Source organism: Miscanthus floridulus, chromosome 6, assembly GCF_019320115.1.
Source record: "Miscanthus floridulus cultivar M001 chromosome 6, ASM1932011v1, whole genome shotgun sequence".
Taxonomy (NCBI): Eukaryota; Viridiplantae; Streptophyta; class Magnoliopsida; order Poales; family Poaceae; genus Miscanthus; species Miscanthus floridulus.
This window is the reverse complement of record NC_089585.1, coordinates 112854478-112867913: the sequence shown is the minus strand read 5'-3', so window position 1 is coordinate 112867913 and position 13436 is coordinate 112854478.

The window sequence follows — 13436 nt, the reverse complement described above, 5'->3', positions numbered from 1 at the left end:
CGGATCTTCATCGGACGAGCCTTGTCGGAGGGGAAGTCGCCCAGGAATGCACTGGTAGGGGGTTTTGCCCTGTAGAAGAAGTTGAGGCCGTCGGGCTCCTAACCCACGTATACCCCCTGCGACTCCAATCGAGGGTGGCATGGGCAGTGGTTCTACATCAAGAACCCGACAGAGGCGTTGTTCCTATCATTCACCAGAAGGAGGCCATCAAGGCGGAACTCCAGAAGCTGGTGTAGCATGGCCTTGATGGGTTGAGGGTGTTCCACACCTTCTTTCATCGTCGGGTCACCCAGCTGGCAGAGAGGAGCTAGCCGATGTAGATGTACTCCGGCGTGATGGATCCCAACCGCACGTTGTCAGAGGAGCTGGTGAAGGATGAGGTCTGGAGTCAGCTTAACTGGGTGCTGCAGCTGAGGAACAAGGAGTCCCTCAAAGGAAAGCCTGGACCCCTCCATGCCATGAAGCTATCCACTCTGGTGCGCTCCCTTCTCCTTACTTCATGTTTTCCCTTTTCCTCTCCCATATTCTAACTTTGAGTCCCCTGTTTTTTGTAGGGGCTTGCTGGTTACAAATCCCGGTCACATCTCTCGAGGGGGCCGAAGGGCGTGGCTCGGCAAGCCACCCTAAAGGAGGAGGCGGATGGTAGGAAGAAGAAGAGAGCTGAGAAGGCTCGGAGGAGGCACCAAAAGGAGCAGGAAATCACCCCGCATGTGCGGGCCGGGGAAAATAGGAGCGATGTGGAGGCAGAGCTCGAGTCAGAGGAGCCCACGAAGTTAGGGGCGACACGAGCTCCTCTAAGGATGAAAACCAAGACGTTGTTGTGACCTCATCGGAGCGTCATGAGCCTGCGGCCACGTCTGCCAGTGGCGGGCGAGATGTGGAGAGGCGTAGCAATGTTCTCAAATCGAGGAAGCGTGCTGCGAGCTCGGATGCCACCGGTGAGCGAGGGGCAAAGCGGACGCGATCATCATGGCCTTCGGAGGCATCACTGGTGTCGCCCTCCCCTGCTCCAAGCATGGCGGGGTAGGCCTATCATTTGGAGGAGCAAGCTCTCACCCCTACATCTTTGGGGCTGGCGCTGGCGCACGACCCACAATGGGGGGACACCCTACCCGCTGCTTCGGTCGATGCGTCACAAGCCGGCGGTCGCGGTGGCTTGCGGACCGATCGAGAACTGGCTGGGTCAACTCCCCCCTCAGTCGATGTGAGGGGGCGTGGGTCACGTCCCATTGGCCCATTGCCAGTGGGTTGATGCTTCAGGGCCTTGCCCCTTGCATCTTGGTATGTACCCATGTTTCTTTTGATCTCACAGTTGAGTTCCTTTGAGCGCTACTGATCTATACCTTTTTTGACAGTGACCAGATCCTGATGGGGTTGAGCATCGCCCCGCCTCCCATGTGGGAGGAGTGGTGGCCAAGCCTACAGCGGGTCATGATGAGTGATGGAGAAAGCAGGCTAGTGGTAGTGCTGCCTTCCCCTCTGGGGGCTGCGCCCTCCCACTCGGTCATGGGCCCGGTGGCAGCGGCAGCGATAGTGATGGTGGCAATCCCGATGGTAACGGTGGTGGCTGGGTTAGAGGTGACCCTCGTGATCCCTCCCGCACCGGTAGTGGCAAAAGAGATGGGGGAGAATGGGCTCCCTGCCTCGCCTTGCAGAGGGACATATGGCTCGCCCTCCTGGTCAGAGCTAGAGGCGTTGAGAGGTGACGCGGTCGGGCCAAAGGCAGAGCATCTATTAGTGGGCCATGGGGTCGAGGAGGTGGAGATCCCCTACCCTAGCGAGGCAGGCACCAAGGTGGAGCCACCGGCCATCCCATCATCATGGGAGTTTGCGATGGTCCGGTCATCGACGGGGCCTTCTAGTGGGTTAGGGGTGACCACCGACCTAGTGTGGCCCTGTCCTAGTGACCCAAGGAAGGTTTGGTTCATCATTCGGGATGAGTAGGAGGTGCAGCTCTAGGATGTACTTGGGTTGAGAGGACTCGTGATGGAGTCTGATCTCACCCAATCCAAGGCTAGGCTCGAGGAGGCCTTGGAGCAGGTCAAGCTCATCCATCAGTAAGTTACGGTCGACCTGCCTCACATCATAGAGGTAAGTTTTTTGCATTTGTCCTTGACTCCTTGGTCTTCTATTATTTGTCTCAGCATGCTTGCTTCTTGCTTTACAGGGTTTGGAGGAGATGTCGAGCAGCAAGTCCCGTTTCCTCCAGGAGGAGCACGCTCGGATGGAGCAGGAGGCTACGGTGTTGCAGCGGGTCACCGAGCTCAAGCACCAGCTAGAGTCCGCCCGCCGTGAGTCTCAAGATCGAGCAGCCGAGGCGATGGAAGCATGGGTGGTGGAACTGCTCGCGGTGGAGTGGGCGACTATCGCTGAGCGGGGACTTGATGCGATGAAGGTCTGGCTGGCTTAGACCGAGGCAGTGGAGGTCTGGCTGGCGGAGACCAAGACAGTGCTCCAAAAGTCCCTGGAGGCTCTAGAGTCAGAGTGGAAGGCCCGGTCAGAGGTTGACCAGGAAGTGCTCGCGCTCTAGGGTCGGGTGCTTGGGATGGAGGAGTCAAACACTCGGCTGAGCGAGCAGGTGACTCAGTAGGAGGAAGGACTCTCCATCCTTGAGAACACCCACCTCAGTAAGTACCTGTTCCGCTTTCGGTTGATGTCTTGGTTTTTCCTTTCCCTCGCTTCTAAGCTTGTCATCCTTCTTCTAGAACTAGGTGGAAGGGTTGGTTCTCTAGAGCGGGACCTGGAGACAGCCAAGGCGATGATTGGTCGGAGCATGGAGTCACTGGCCAAGTCCCTTGAAGAGCGACATGCTCTCGAGGGGGAGCTTGACCAGATTCATAATGTCACCCAGGTCATCATCTCGGATGTGTTCGGCTCAGCGCCGAGCACCAGCACGCCCGCCATTCGATTGGCGGAGGTCCTAGACGAAGTTTGGGCACTTATCTCTGACGGGATGTTCTACAGGATGTCAAGGGTGCTGACTTTAGTGGAGACACACCACCCGGGCCTAGACTTCACCGCCATCTATAGTGGGTACGCCGATGACTGGAGCGTAGACGCCATCCATGCACTTGAGGAAAGCTTGCTACCACACGCACAGGTGGTGGCAGAGCAAGTCTCCATGCAATGAGTGATGGAGGTTCGCCGTATGAGCGTGGCTGAAGGCATGCATCAAGAAGGCATCACCCAGCCAGCGGATGGAGTGGAGGCTAGGTCAGAAGCGAATGTCGTCCCATCTCTGACCGAACCGAATGTCGCCCCGTCGGAGAGCGAGCAGCCTTTACCTTCATCGGTCGCGCCATCAGCTGATGCCTCCGGGCAGCCATAGTAATGTTTAGAGTAGAAGTAATTAGCATATGTAAAGGATAAGTTTGTGGGGAAGCCCCCGTGTGAATAGTTTGTATTGATGAATACATCAATTTTGGTTTGTGATGAATTACTTTGTACGGGGAAGCTTGTCCCATCCGTTCCTTATTTTTACCCTAGCATAGTTTTGTTTCTTATTCTTTCTTTTTTGCACCTACCCGTTTGAACCGTAGGCTGCAACCTTAAGAACCTAGGCGTGCCTCGCAAGGCTTAGCTACTCATAACCATAGGTCATCGCGGGGTGTGATCGATTGAAATGTTTAAAGCATAAGTTACATAGGGTAATTAAAGGAACGGACTATCCTTTTGTTTGGGTAAAAAGTATTTACTTATGATAGTAAAAAAAGAGAGGTGGTATCGCACCCTCATGGAGCCCTCAAGTGACCCAGGCCAAAAGTGTTTAGGCCAAGGTGCTTGTAGGAGCAATCATTGAATGGAAGAAAATGGTAAGACCGGATTTTTTAAGGGAAGAAACAACGTAACTGTTCGATGTTTCAAGTGTTGGTGAGAACGTTGTCGTTGTCGTCCTTCAGTCGGTAGGCACCTGATCAGATCACTTCGGTCATCGTATAGGGTCCTTCCCATGGCGGAGAGAGTTTCTGTTTCTCCCTGGTTGATTGGGTTCTTCAGAGTACGAGGTCTCCAACCTCGAGGATCCTCCCTCTGATTTTTCTTTCATGGTACCTGTGGAGAGTTTGCTAGTAGCAAGCAGAGCAGATGATGGTCGTCTCATGAGCCTCCTCGAGCAGGTCGACCATGTCTTGCTGAGCCTCCATGGCTCGGACATGATCGAAGGCCTTCACTCTTGGGGCACCGTGGTTGAGGTCGGAGGGCAGCACTGCTTTCGCTTCGTAGGCCAGGAAGAAGGGTGTGAACCCTATGGATTGGTTTGGGGTCATTCTTAGGCTCTAGAGGATCACTGAGACCTCTACAACCCATCGCCCGGCGTACTTGTCAAGTTGGTCGAAGATGCATGGCTTGAGTCCTTGGAGGACCATGCCATTGGCTCGCTCGACTTCACCGTTAGTACGTGGATGTCCGACCAAGGCCCAGTCGATCCTGATGTCGTATCCATCATAGAAGTCTAGGAACTTCTTCCCAGTGAAGTTAGTTCCATGGTCAATGATGATACAGTTAGGAACGTCGAACCGGTAGATGATGTCAAGGAAGAACTTGACCGCATCTTTCGAATGAATGTTGGTGATGGGCTTCGCCTCTATCCATTTGGAGAATTTGTCCACTGCTACGAGCAGGTGAGTGATGTTGCCTGAGCCCTTTTTGAGGGGCCCTACCATGTCGAGTCCCTAGACCATGAACGACTAGGTGATGGGGATGGTTTGAAGCTCCTGTGCTGGCAAATGAGTTTGTCAAGCATAGAACTGGCATCCTTCACACCTATGGACGACCTCCTCTGCATCTCGTAGTGCGGTGGGCCAGTAAAAACCTTACCGAAAGGCTTTTCTGACCAGCGACCTTGGGCCACGTGATGTCCGTAGATTCTAGCAAGGACCTCGAGGAGGAGTTGTTTCCCTTGGTCGATAGGGATGTACTTCATGAGTACTCCCGACAAACTTCATTTGTAGAGTTTGTTACCGATCGCGACGAATGTCTTAGCGCGTCGAGCGATTCATCGCGCTTTAGTCCTTGCTGGTGGGAGAACCTCCTCGAGGAGGTAGGCGAGTAGCGATGCTCGCCAATCAGCTTGATCGAGTGCTACCACGGTGACATCAGCAGGTGATGTCATCATGGAAGCACCGAGGTCGGAGTCCCTGAGTGCCAAGTTGGCATTGGGGTGCGTCTAGATTGGATCTTCTAGGATACGGGTGAATAGCTCATGAAGGTCACTGATGAGGACCCTGTCTAGAGATGGAACTCGTCTGGCAGCCAATTTGGCAAGAAAATCGGTGGCATTATTGTCCTTTCGGGGGACATGATGTAGCTCGATCCCCTAGAATTTGTCCTCGAGCTTGCGCACCTCCTAGCAGTATGCTGTCATGAGGGGGCCTTTACAGGAGGACTCCTTCATGACTTAGTCGATGACCAACTCTGAGTCACTGCTAACGTAGAGCCATGTAGCACCGAGCTCGATGGCGATGCGCAGTCCATTGATGAGGGCCTCGTATTCTGCAGCATTATTTGAGGCTGAAAAGTAGAGGTGGATCGCGTAGCGGAGCCTACTCCCATTCGGGGAGATCAGGACTACTTCAGCCCCCGAGCCGGGCGCCATTATGGACCCATCGAAGTACATCATCCAATACTCATGGGTGATGTTCAAAGTCGGTAGCTTGATGTCGGTGTTTTGGAACCGGGGGTCCCTCAACCAACGAGTGAATTTGTGCTGCGTGCCCCTAATCCCGGATGGTGATGCAAAGAGACACAAGGTTTATACTGGTTCAGGCAATCGAGGCCCTACGTCCAGTCTGAGAGATCGATCTTCTATTCCTTGCACCGGAGTGCTCGTAGTAGGGGGTTACAAGCTAGGTGAGAGAGGGAGTTAGCCCCAGGTCTCGGCGAGGGTGGTGCGGGCTGCTTGAGGCGTTGTTCTCAAGCAGCGTAGAAGTGTGCAGTTCTATCGGGTGTGTTCGTCTTTTCTCCCCTCCCCCTAGAAATGGCCCCGGTCCCTCCCTTTTATACTCTAAGGGAGAACCAGGGACGTCCATACATAGCGCTCTATAAATGGGGGTGGCATGTCCGAGCCCTATAGCCGGCCACTGTTGTGGTATGGTCGATGGAGTGGCCCCGTCCTTGTCGTGCAGAAGTGACGCACCGGTCATACTTGATCTTGTGCGTCGTGGGGCTCTAGTACAGCTTGATGCAGGACATGGCGGGCGACGTGCTGGTCATCATGCGATGACATCGTAGGGAGCTGTGGCTCTGCAGATGCCGAGGCCGAGCCATTGTGGGGGGCTCGACGGACATGGATCCTCAGGCTGCCGAGCCCCTGAAGCAAACTGCCGAGGCCTTGGAGGGAATTATTGGTCCTGGGTACTGATTCCGAGGCCACAGTATCCTAGACGTGGCTCCCCACGCTGCGTTGTTCTCGGAGCAGGAGTTGGCAGCACAGTGAGGCATGGGCGTCAACTATGTGCACAGTGGTTAGCATAGTGGCGGGTAACCCCTGCCCAGTCCTGCCTCCTGTCCCGTCGGCCATTCCACTGTACTGTGCCGGGCATGCGGCCAATGTCAGGGGCAGCAGTTGGCTGAGTTAATGCGACACGACATTTTGTCAGAGGGACGGGTGAAGGAAGAGGCAACGGAGTGCTGCCGAGCCCGCCTCGCGCGAGACGAAGGGTCGGCGGCCCGGCCGAGGCCTGCGATGAGGGGGGGTCGGCCGAGGCCTTTGGTGGGGGATCGCCCGAGGTCAGCGGTGAGGGGGCCTCGGGCGAGTCGGAGAATCGGCCGAGGCCAGCGGTGTTTAGCTGGTTTCGACTTTTACGAAGTCTAAGCAGTCGTTTTTTTGGTTCTTGCTTAGGGTACCCCTTCTCACGGTATCCGACAGTAGCCCCCGAGCCTTGGGGGGAGTGGAGGCACTCTCCCTGAGGTTCTGATGAGAATTGGCTCTTGATAGTTCCTGTTGGGATGGTGTTTTGTACTCGAGGTTTCGGTGGGTGCGCGCGAGCGCACCCGCCGGGTGTAGCCCCTGAGGCCCTGGAGGAGTGATTTCACTTCTTCAGGGGCTTTTTTCTCTCTCGAGTGAGGGGTTTTCATTGTGTTTGCCGGGCCCATGGGTGCGAGTTCGGATCGTAGGGCCTCGACGATGCTGCGGAAAGAGCCCCTTAGCCTCCGCCTGGAGCAAGAGGGCCGTCAGGGGTTCCCCCGGCTTTTTGTACGACCCTCGTGCTTCCTTTTCACTCGGAAGGAGGGGTGGAAGATGCCATGCTACCCTCGGTGGGCGCGAGCGACGGCATTTCTGGTGAGCTGTTATCGGGTAAGTCCGAGTGGAGGCCCGTACCCTGTTCGCTGGAGGTCGGCTAGCGGTCCGGAGACGCGCTCCAAGAGTACCGGCGAGTTTCTCTAGTGGGTGCCGAGGCCGTTCGCTGGGCCTCGATGGCTCGGTGCCTCCCTACGGTGGGATCCCATTCGGAGACCTCCCTGCTGGTCTCGGACACGACACAGGGCACGCTCGTACAGGCTTGCCCGTAGTCGTCCCTGACTCTTTTGCCCTGGGGCAGCTGTCGAAACCCCTGGGGGCCCAGCCTTCGAACCCCTGGACCGTAACGGGCTCAGGTCGCTTGTCTTTATCTTGGGTGCAGGAAGAGCCCCCGAGCCTCCGCACGGAGCGAGAGGGCGGTCAGGGGTCCTCCCGACTTTTTTGTCCATCCCCCACACGTCCTTTTCGCTCGGACGGGGGGCTGTTTGCCGAGCCCACTCGTGTGCGAGCCTGAGCCGCTGGGTCTCGGCAAAGTTGCAGGAGGAGCCCCTAAGTCTCTCGCATGGAGCGAGAGAGCGGTCAGAGGTTCCCCTGGCTTTTGGTTCGCCCCTCACGTGTGAGGGTCTGTCTGTCGAGCCCCCCTCGGGTGCGAGCCTAGGTCGCGGGGTCTCGGCGTCTTTTGCAGAAGGAGCTCCCTAGCCTCTGCACGGAGCAAGAGGGCCGTCAGGAGATCTTCTGGCTTTTTGAACGACCCTCGCTCTTCCTTTTCGCTCGGAAGGAGGGTTTGTTTTGCCGAGCCCCCTTGTGTGCGAGCCCAAGTCGCTGGGCCTCGGCAATGGTTTGCAGGAAGAGTCCCTTAGCCTCTGCGTGGAGCAAGAGGGCCGTCGGGGATTCTCCTGACTTTTTATTCGACCCTCGCGCTTCCTTTTCGCTCGGAAGGAGGGGTGGAATGTGCCGCGCTACCCTCGGTGGGCGCGAGCGATGGCACTTCTGGTGAGCTGTTATCGGGTAAGTCCGAGTGGAGGCCCGTACCCCGTTCGCTGGGGGTCGGCTAGCGGTCCGGAGACGCACTCCAATAGTACCGGAGGGTTTCTCTAGTGGGTGCCGAGGCCGTTCGCTGGGCCTCGGTGGCTCGGTGCCTCCCTACGGTGGGATCCCATTCAGAGACCTCCCTACCGGTCTCGGACACGACATAGGGCGTCCCAAGCATTTTGCTTGCTTGGGCCTCGGCCTCGTATAGGCTCGCCCATAGTCGCCCCTGACTCTATTGCCCTGGGGCGGCTATCGAAACCCCTAAGGGCCCAGCCTTCGAACCCCTAGACCGTAGCAGGCTCGGTGCCCAGTTCCTTTGCCTGAAAGGAATCGGGGGGGGGTTATTTCTCTCCCTACGGCTAATAACGGCAGGCGCGTCTTTTGAGGCGGCTTTTTTGGGGAGGCGAAACGGTGCCTGCTGCTGCTGTGGTCGGACGCGACGTGGAGTCAGCCGATGGGACGTATCTGCATGCGCGATTAATGAGGAGGGAGTGGGCGCGTGGGCGGTAAGACCGGATCTGGATAACCACGCTGGATTTTTTGGGGAAACTTCCCCGATTTCGTCGCCCGGTGGTTTCGTCTCGTCCCTGCATAAATACGTAAAGAGCCTCGCCCTCCCCCTTCTTACCTTTTCCGCATTCGCTTTCGCTGTCTCTGTGCCGTTGCTGAGAGCATAGAGCGCCGGGGAGGAGAAGGGCGAGAGCGAGAGACTGAAAGAAAGAGAGAGAGAGAGATTACCGCCGTAGCAGCGACCTCCACCGCGCAATGGCTGGTGGTCCCGTCATCCTCCCGGCGGATCCCTGGGAGCGGTCTGACGTCACCGAGGAGAAGCTGCAGTCGCTCGTGGAGGCCGGTCTTCTTCGCCCGATCACCAACCCTGACGAGCCGGAGTGGATTGCTCCGGGGAACGAGTCGGAGCCGAGGCCGCGCGACGGCTATGTGGTGAGCTTCGTCGTCTTCCACGAGCGAGGCCTCGGGTCGCCGGTGGATAAGTTCATGCGGGCGCTCCCGCACTACTATGGCGTGGAGCTTCACAATTTCTGCCCCAACTCCATCGCGCAGGCGGCCATCTTCGTCGCCGTCTGTGAGGGGTACTTGGGGATCGCTCCCCACTGGGAGTTGTGGCTCCACTTGTTTTGAGCAACGTTCACCACCAAGCCGGGGGGGACGAGGGGGGCTCGGAAGGTGCAGAGGGCCGGCGGCTGCACCCTTCACGTGTGCCAAGACCGGCAGTCCCTCTACATCCTAGCCCAGCTGTCATCGTCCAACCGTCGTTGGTACGACGGCTGGTTCTACCTCCGCAATGACGACGGAGGACTTCCTCCTTATACCGGGCGGGTTGTAGAGAGTCAACCAGAGAAATGGGGATACGACGTTATCAAGGTTGATCAGCCTAGGCTGGAGCCGCTCTTGCGAGCCTTGGGGAAGCTGCGTGACTGCGGCCTTTCGGCGGCTGTGGTCGTGGCGGCCTTTCACCGCCGGAGGGTGTTGCCGCTGATGGCCCGGCGACGACGGCTGTTCAAGATGACCCCGAGCGACCCGATTACCGGTATCAAGATGTCCGCCTTCACCCTTACCGACGACGAGACCCTGCGTCGGGTGAGAGAGGCGGTAGACGGGAAGCCGAAGATCGACGATTTGATGCCGTTCCTGATGCGCCCGTCGCGGGGGCACATTTCACTGGTGAGTTGGATGTTGCCGACGCTTTCGCGGCCTTCTTGTTTTGTGCCTTTTTTGTCTTACTTCATCGTTCCCGCAGGGGATAAGAGACGTGCGAGACTCCCCGCCGCCCGTTCCCGAGGACGCCCAGCGGCGAGCCGTGAACCGGGCGCGCGCCGAGGAGGAGAAGAAGAAGAAAGATGCCAAGGAGGCAAAGTGCACGAAGAAGCTCCTCGCGTGCGAAAAGCTGGATGCCCGTCGCCGGCGTCAGAAGCTCGACGGTCTCCCGTTGGAGCCGTCTCCCTCGTCATCGGTGTCGGATTCTTCGGGCGACGGCGACGGGCGCGAGGTGGGGACGGCCTGCCTGGAACACCTCCCCGACATTAGGGAGATGGTGCCCAGGGCGCCGGCAAGGAGCCTAACGCTCCTAGGAGGAGGAGGTGTCCCGGGGCCGGTGGCGGCCCATCCCGAGGCCGAGGCCGACACGCCCAAGGCGCGGGTGTCGGAGGAGCGTGCCGTCAGCCCGATGGGTTCGACGGTGGAGGTGGAGCGAGCGACGGTGGGGGCGACCCCATTGTCTCCGCGAAGGGTCGAGGAGGTGCCGGGGTCCGGCGGAGGCCAGCTGGCATCGGTGGACACCGAGGCTGCGCTGCTGCCACCACCGCCGCCGTTGCAGAGGAGGCTGGTGGTGTCGAAGCGGCTGCATCCCCGTTCGCGGTAAGCATCTTTTCTGGTGGAGTCCGTCGTACTTCTTGTTTGCCCCTTGGTCGCATGCTGACCTTGGGAGTGTCTTTGCTTCTAGCTAGAAGCATCTGGTGGAAGATCCTACCTTGGCACCCCATAAGGTGCTCAAGGTGAACATTAGCTCCTCCGCCCATCAGGCAGCGGAGGTGCAGGCTGGCGTGCAGCGTGGCGCGGCGTCGGGCAGGGCCGTTTCGGAGGAGGCAGCTGCCCAGGAAAAGGGTGCCAAGGCGGCCACGGAGCGAGTGGAGGAGGAGGAGCCCACGCCTTGCGATGTCGTGAGTCTTGGGGCGAAGGAGGCTGGGGCATCCACCATTGCCGAGGCCATTGAGGGTGAGGCTGGAGCCCCCAAGACCTCCGAAGTCAGGGCGGTGGATGCCGGGGCCACCGAGGTAGAGATGGCGGAGGCCAGAGCCCCTGGATCCATCGAGGCCGAGGCGATGGAGGTGGAGATGGAGCAAGTTTTGGCGCCACCCCTGGTTTAGACAATCTTGTCTGATGATTCCTCCCAAGGGAAGGAGGCGGCGGATGTCGAGGCGGCCAGTACCATGGAGCAGCCAGTCCCAGATCCCACCGAGGGGAGTTCGGCCCTTGCCCGGCTACGGCCCGAGCCCCGTGGGTGGAACTTCCCGTGTGTTTTCTGGCAGAACCAGGCTGATCCCGAGGGGGAGCCTATGTTCGCCCTTGAAGATATCGCAGAGGGGGGCAGTGGGATACCCTTGAGCAGTACCACCAACTGGTAGTGCGGTCGCTGCAGACAGTGATGACTATTATGGGAGGGGACTTGTCCGGTGTCACCCAGGTAAGTACTTTCCTCTCCTATGCCGCGTTGTTTTCTCTCCGAGCCCCCTCGCAATGTTTGACGTGCATTTTTTGTTTTGCCTCTTTAGGAGCTCGAGACCCGATCCCCTGGGAAATCGGTATTCCTACGAAGGGAGAGGGATATCTGGGACCAGCTCCGGTGGTAGAAGGGCCTGCTCGCCGATGCTCAGGGGCTTTTGTCGGCGCGGAGTGCGGAAGTGGAGGACCTCCGCCTTCGTTGTGCTGACATTCAGGCCGAGTTGGCCACGACTAAAGAGCAGTCTACCCCTCTGGTAGCGAAGATCAAGGAACTGGAGGAGGAGCGAGACGCCTCCAGGTCTCGGGCCCAAGAAGCGATGGCCTCTACCAAGGCCATAGCTGGGCAGCTGGGTGCGGAGCAGAGCGAGCATCAGCTGACGAAAGTCGCCTTGGCTAAGGCTACCAAGGCGGCCGAGGCCTCTCGGGTCGAGGCCTTAGACTGGAAGAGCAAGGCCAAGGGTAAGTTCCGCCGAACCGTGCTCCTTATTCTTTTTGTTCTGGTTCGCGTTTGACTCCTGACCCCTCGTTGCGACGTAGATCTAGAGAAAGAGGCCTCCCAAGCGGCTGAGGCCTCCGTCGCAGCGCAAGCGGCGCTGGATGTTGAGGTCTGGGAGCACAAGGCGCTGCGCAGCGCAGTCCGTACCGCCTATGAGGCCCTGGACATCGAGGGAGTCCAATCGGCTAGCTCCCTTGGGAGCCACCTGATTGCGTTGAGCGGCTGCGTCCATAAGAGGCTCCGGGGGGCGTTGCACACGGGCGTCAAGCGCGCCCTGGCCGTCGTTTCCTCGCACTACGCTATCAACCTTGAGGCTATCAGCGATGGCTACGTGTTGCCAGAAGATGACGAGGAAGCTAATGCAGAGGTCGTGAAGCTGTTGGAGGCGGCCGAGGCACCTGGCACAGCGCTGGATGGTCTATTTGAAGAAGAGGTGGTCCCTCCCGCGCCGGCCGCTGATCCTTGAGCTTTGACCTGGGCCAAAAGGGGCCATGTAATCGGATTGAGTTAGTTGCCGTATCGTGATGTTTTTGTGGCCGTCGAGGCCTTTAAAGTATTTGCGTACGTGGGTCTTTTAACTGTTTTCTGTTCTACTTCCGAGCCTGTGCCCTCTGTCTCGATCTTGGGAACCCGCAAAGAAATCCCTCGGAACCTAAGCCGTCCTTCGGCGAAGGGTGGTGAGGGAGCTGCCGTAGCCCAGAGGCGTAGGCCGTTCTCATGACTCGACCGGCCCTTTGGCCTCGAGACAAGCTTTTGGTCTTTGGGTTTCTTGTGAAGGTCCTGTCGGAGCACGAGAGAGTTTGGCGTAGAAATTTTTTGAAAGACCATTAACAAACGGTGTTTGGGACTTAGGGGGTTCCCCCTTTTTAGCCCCCGAGGGAGGCTCGGCTTTGCAGAGGCAGAGCCGAGTCTCCCTTATAGCGCTATTGTGACGTCGAGCCCCTATTGATAGACAAGCTCTCTGTACAGAACTTCCTCAGAGCCTACGTTGTCCTTTGGGTGAAAAGGTGGTGAGGGAGCTGCCATAGCCCGGAGGCGTAGGCCGCTTGGCCGGCCTTTTCGCCTTTGAGACGATCGTACTGTCCTTAGGTTCTATACAATCGACTTGTCTATAAGGGGGTTCCTCGAAAGATTATAACAACTAAGAACGCTTCTTTATTGTATTTTGAGAAACAATGTAAACGACGTTTGGAAATTTAAGGGTAGAAACGACGTAGCTGTTCTATGTTCCAAGTGTTGGTGAAGATTTCGCCCTTCTCGTTGGCTAACTTGTAGGTCCCAGGCTTTAGCACTTGAGTGACGATGTACGGCCCTTCCCAGGGTGGGGTCAGCTTGTGGCGGCCCTTGTTGCTCTGCCTCAGTCTCAGCACCAGGTCGCCCACCCTCAGGTCTCGGCTTTGGACGCGCCGGGCTTGGTAGCGTCGTAGGGCT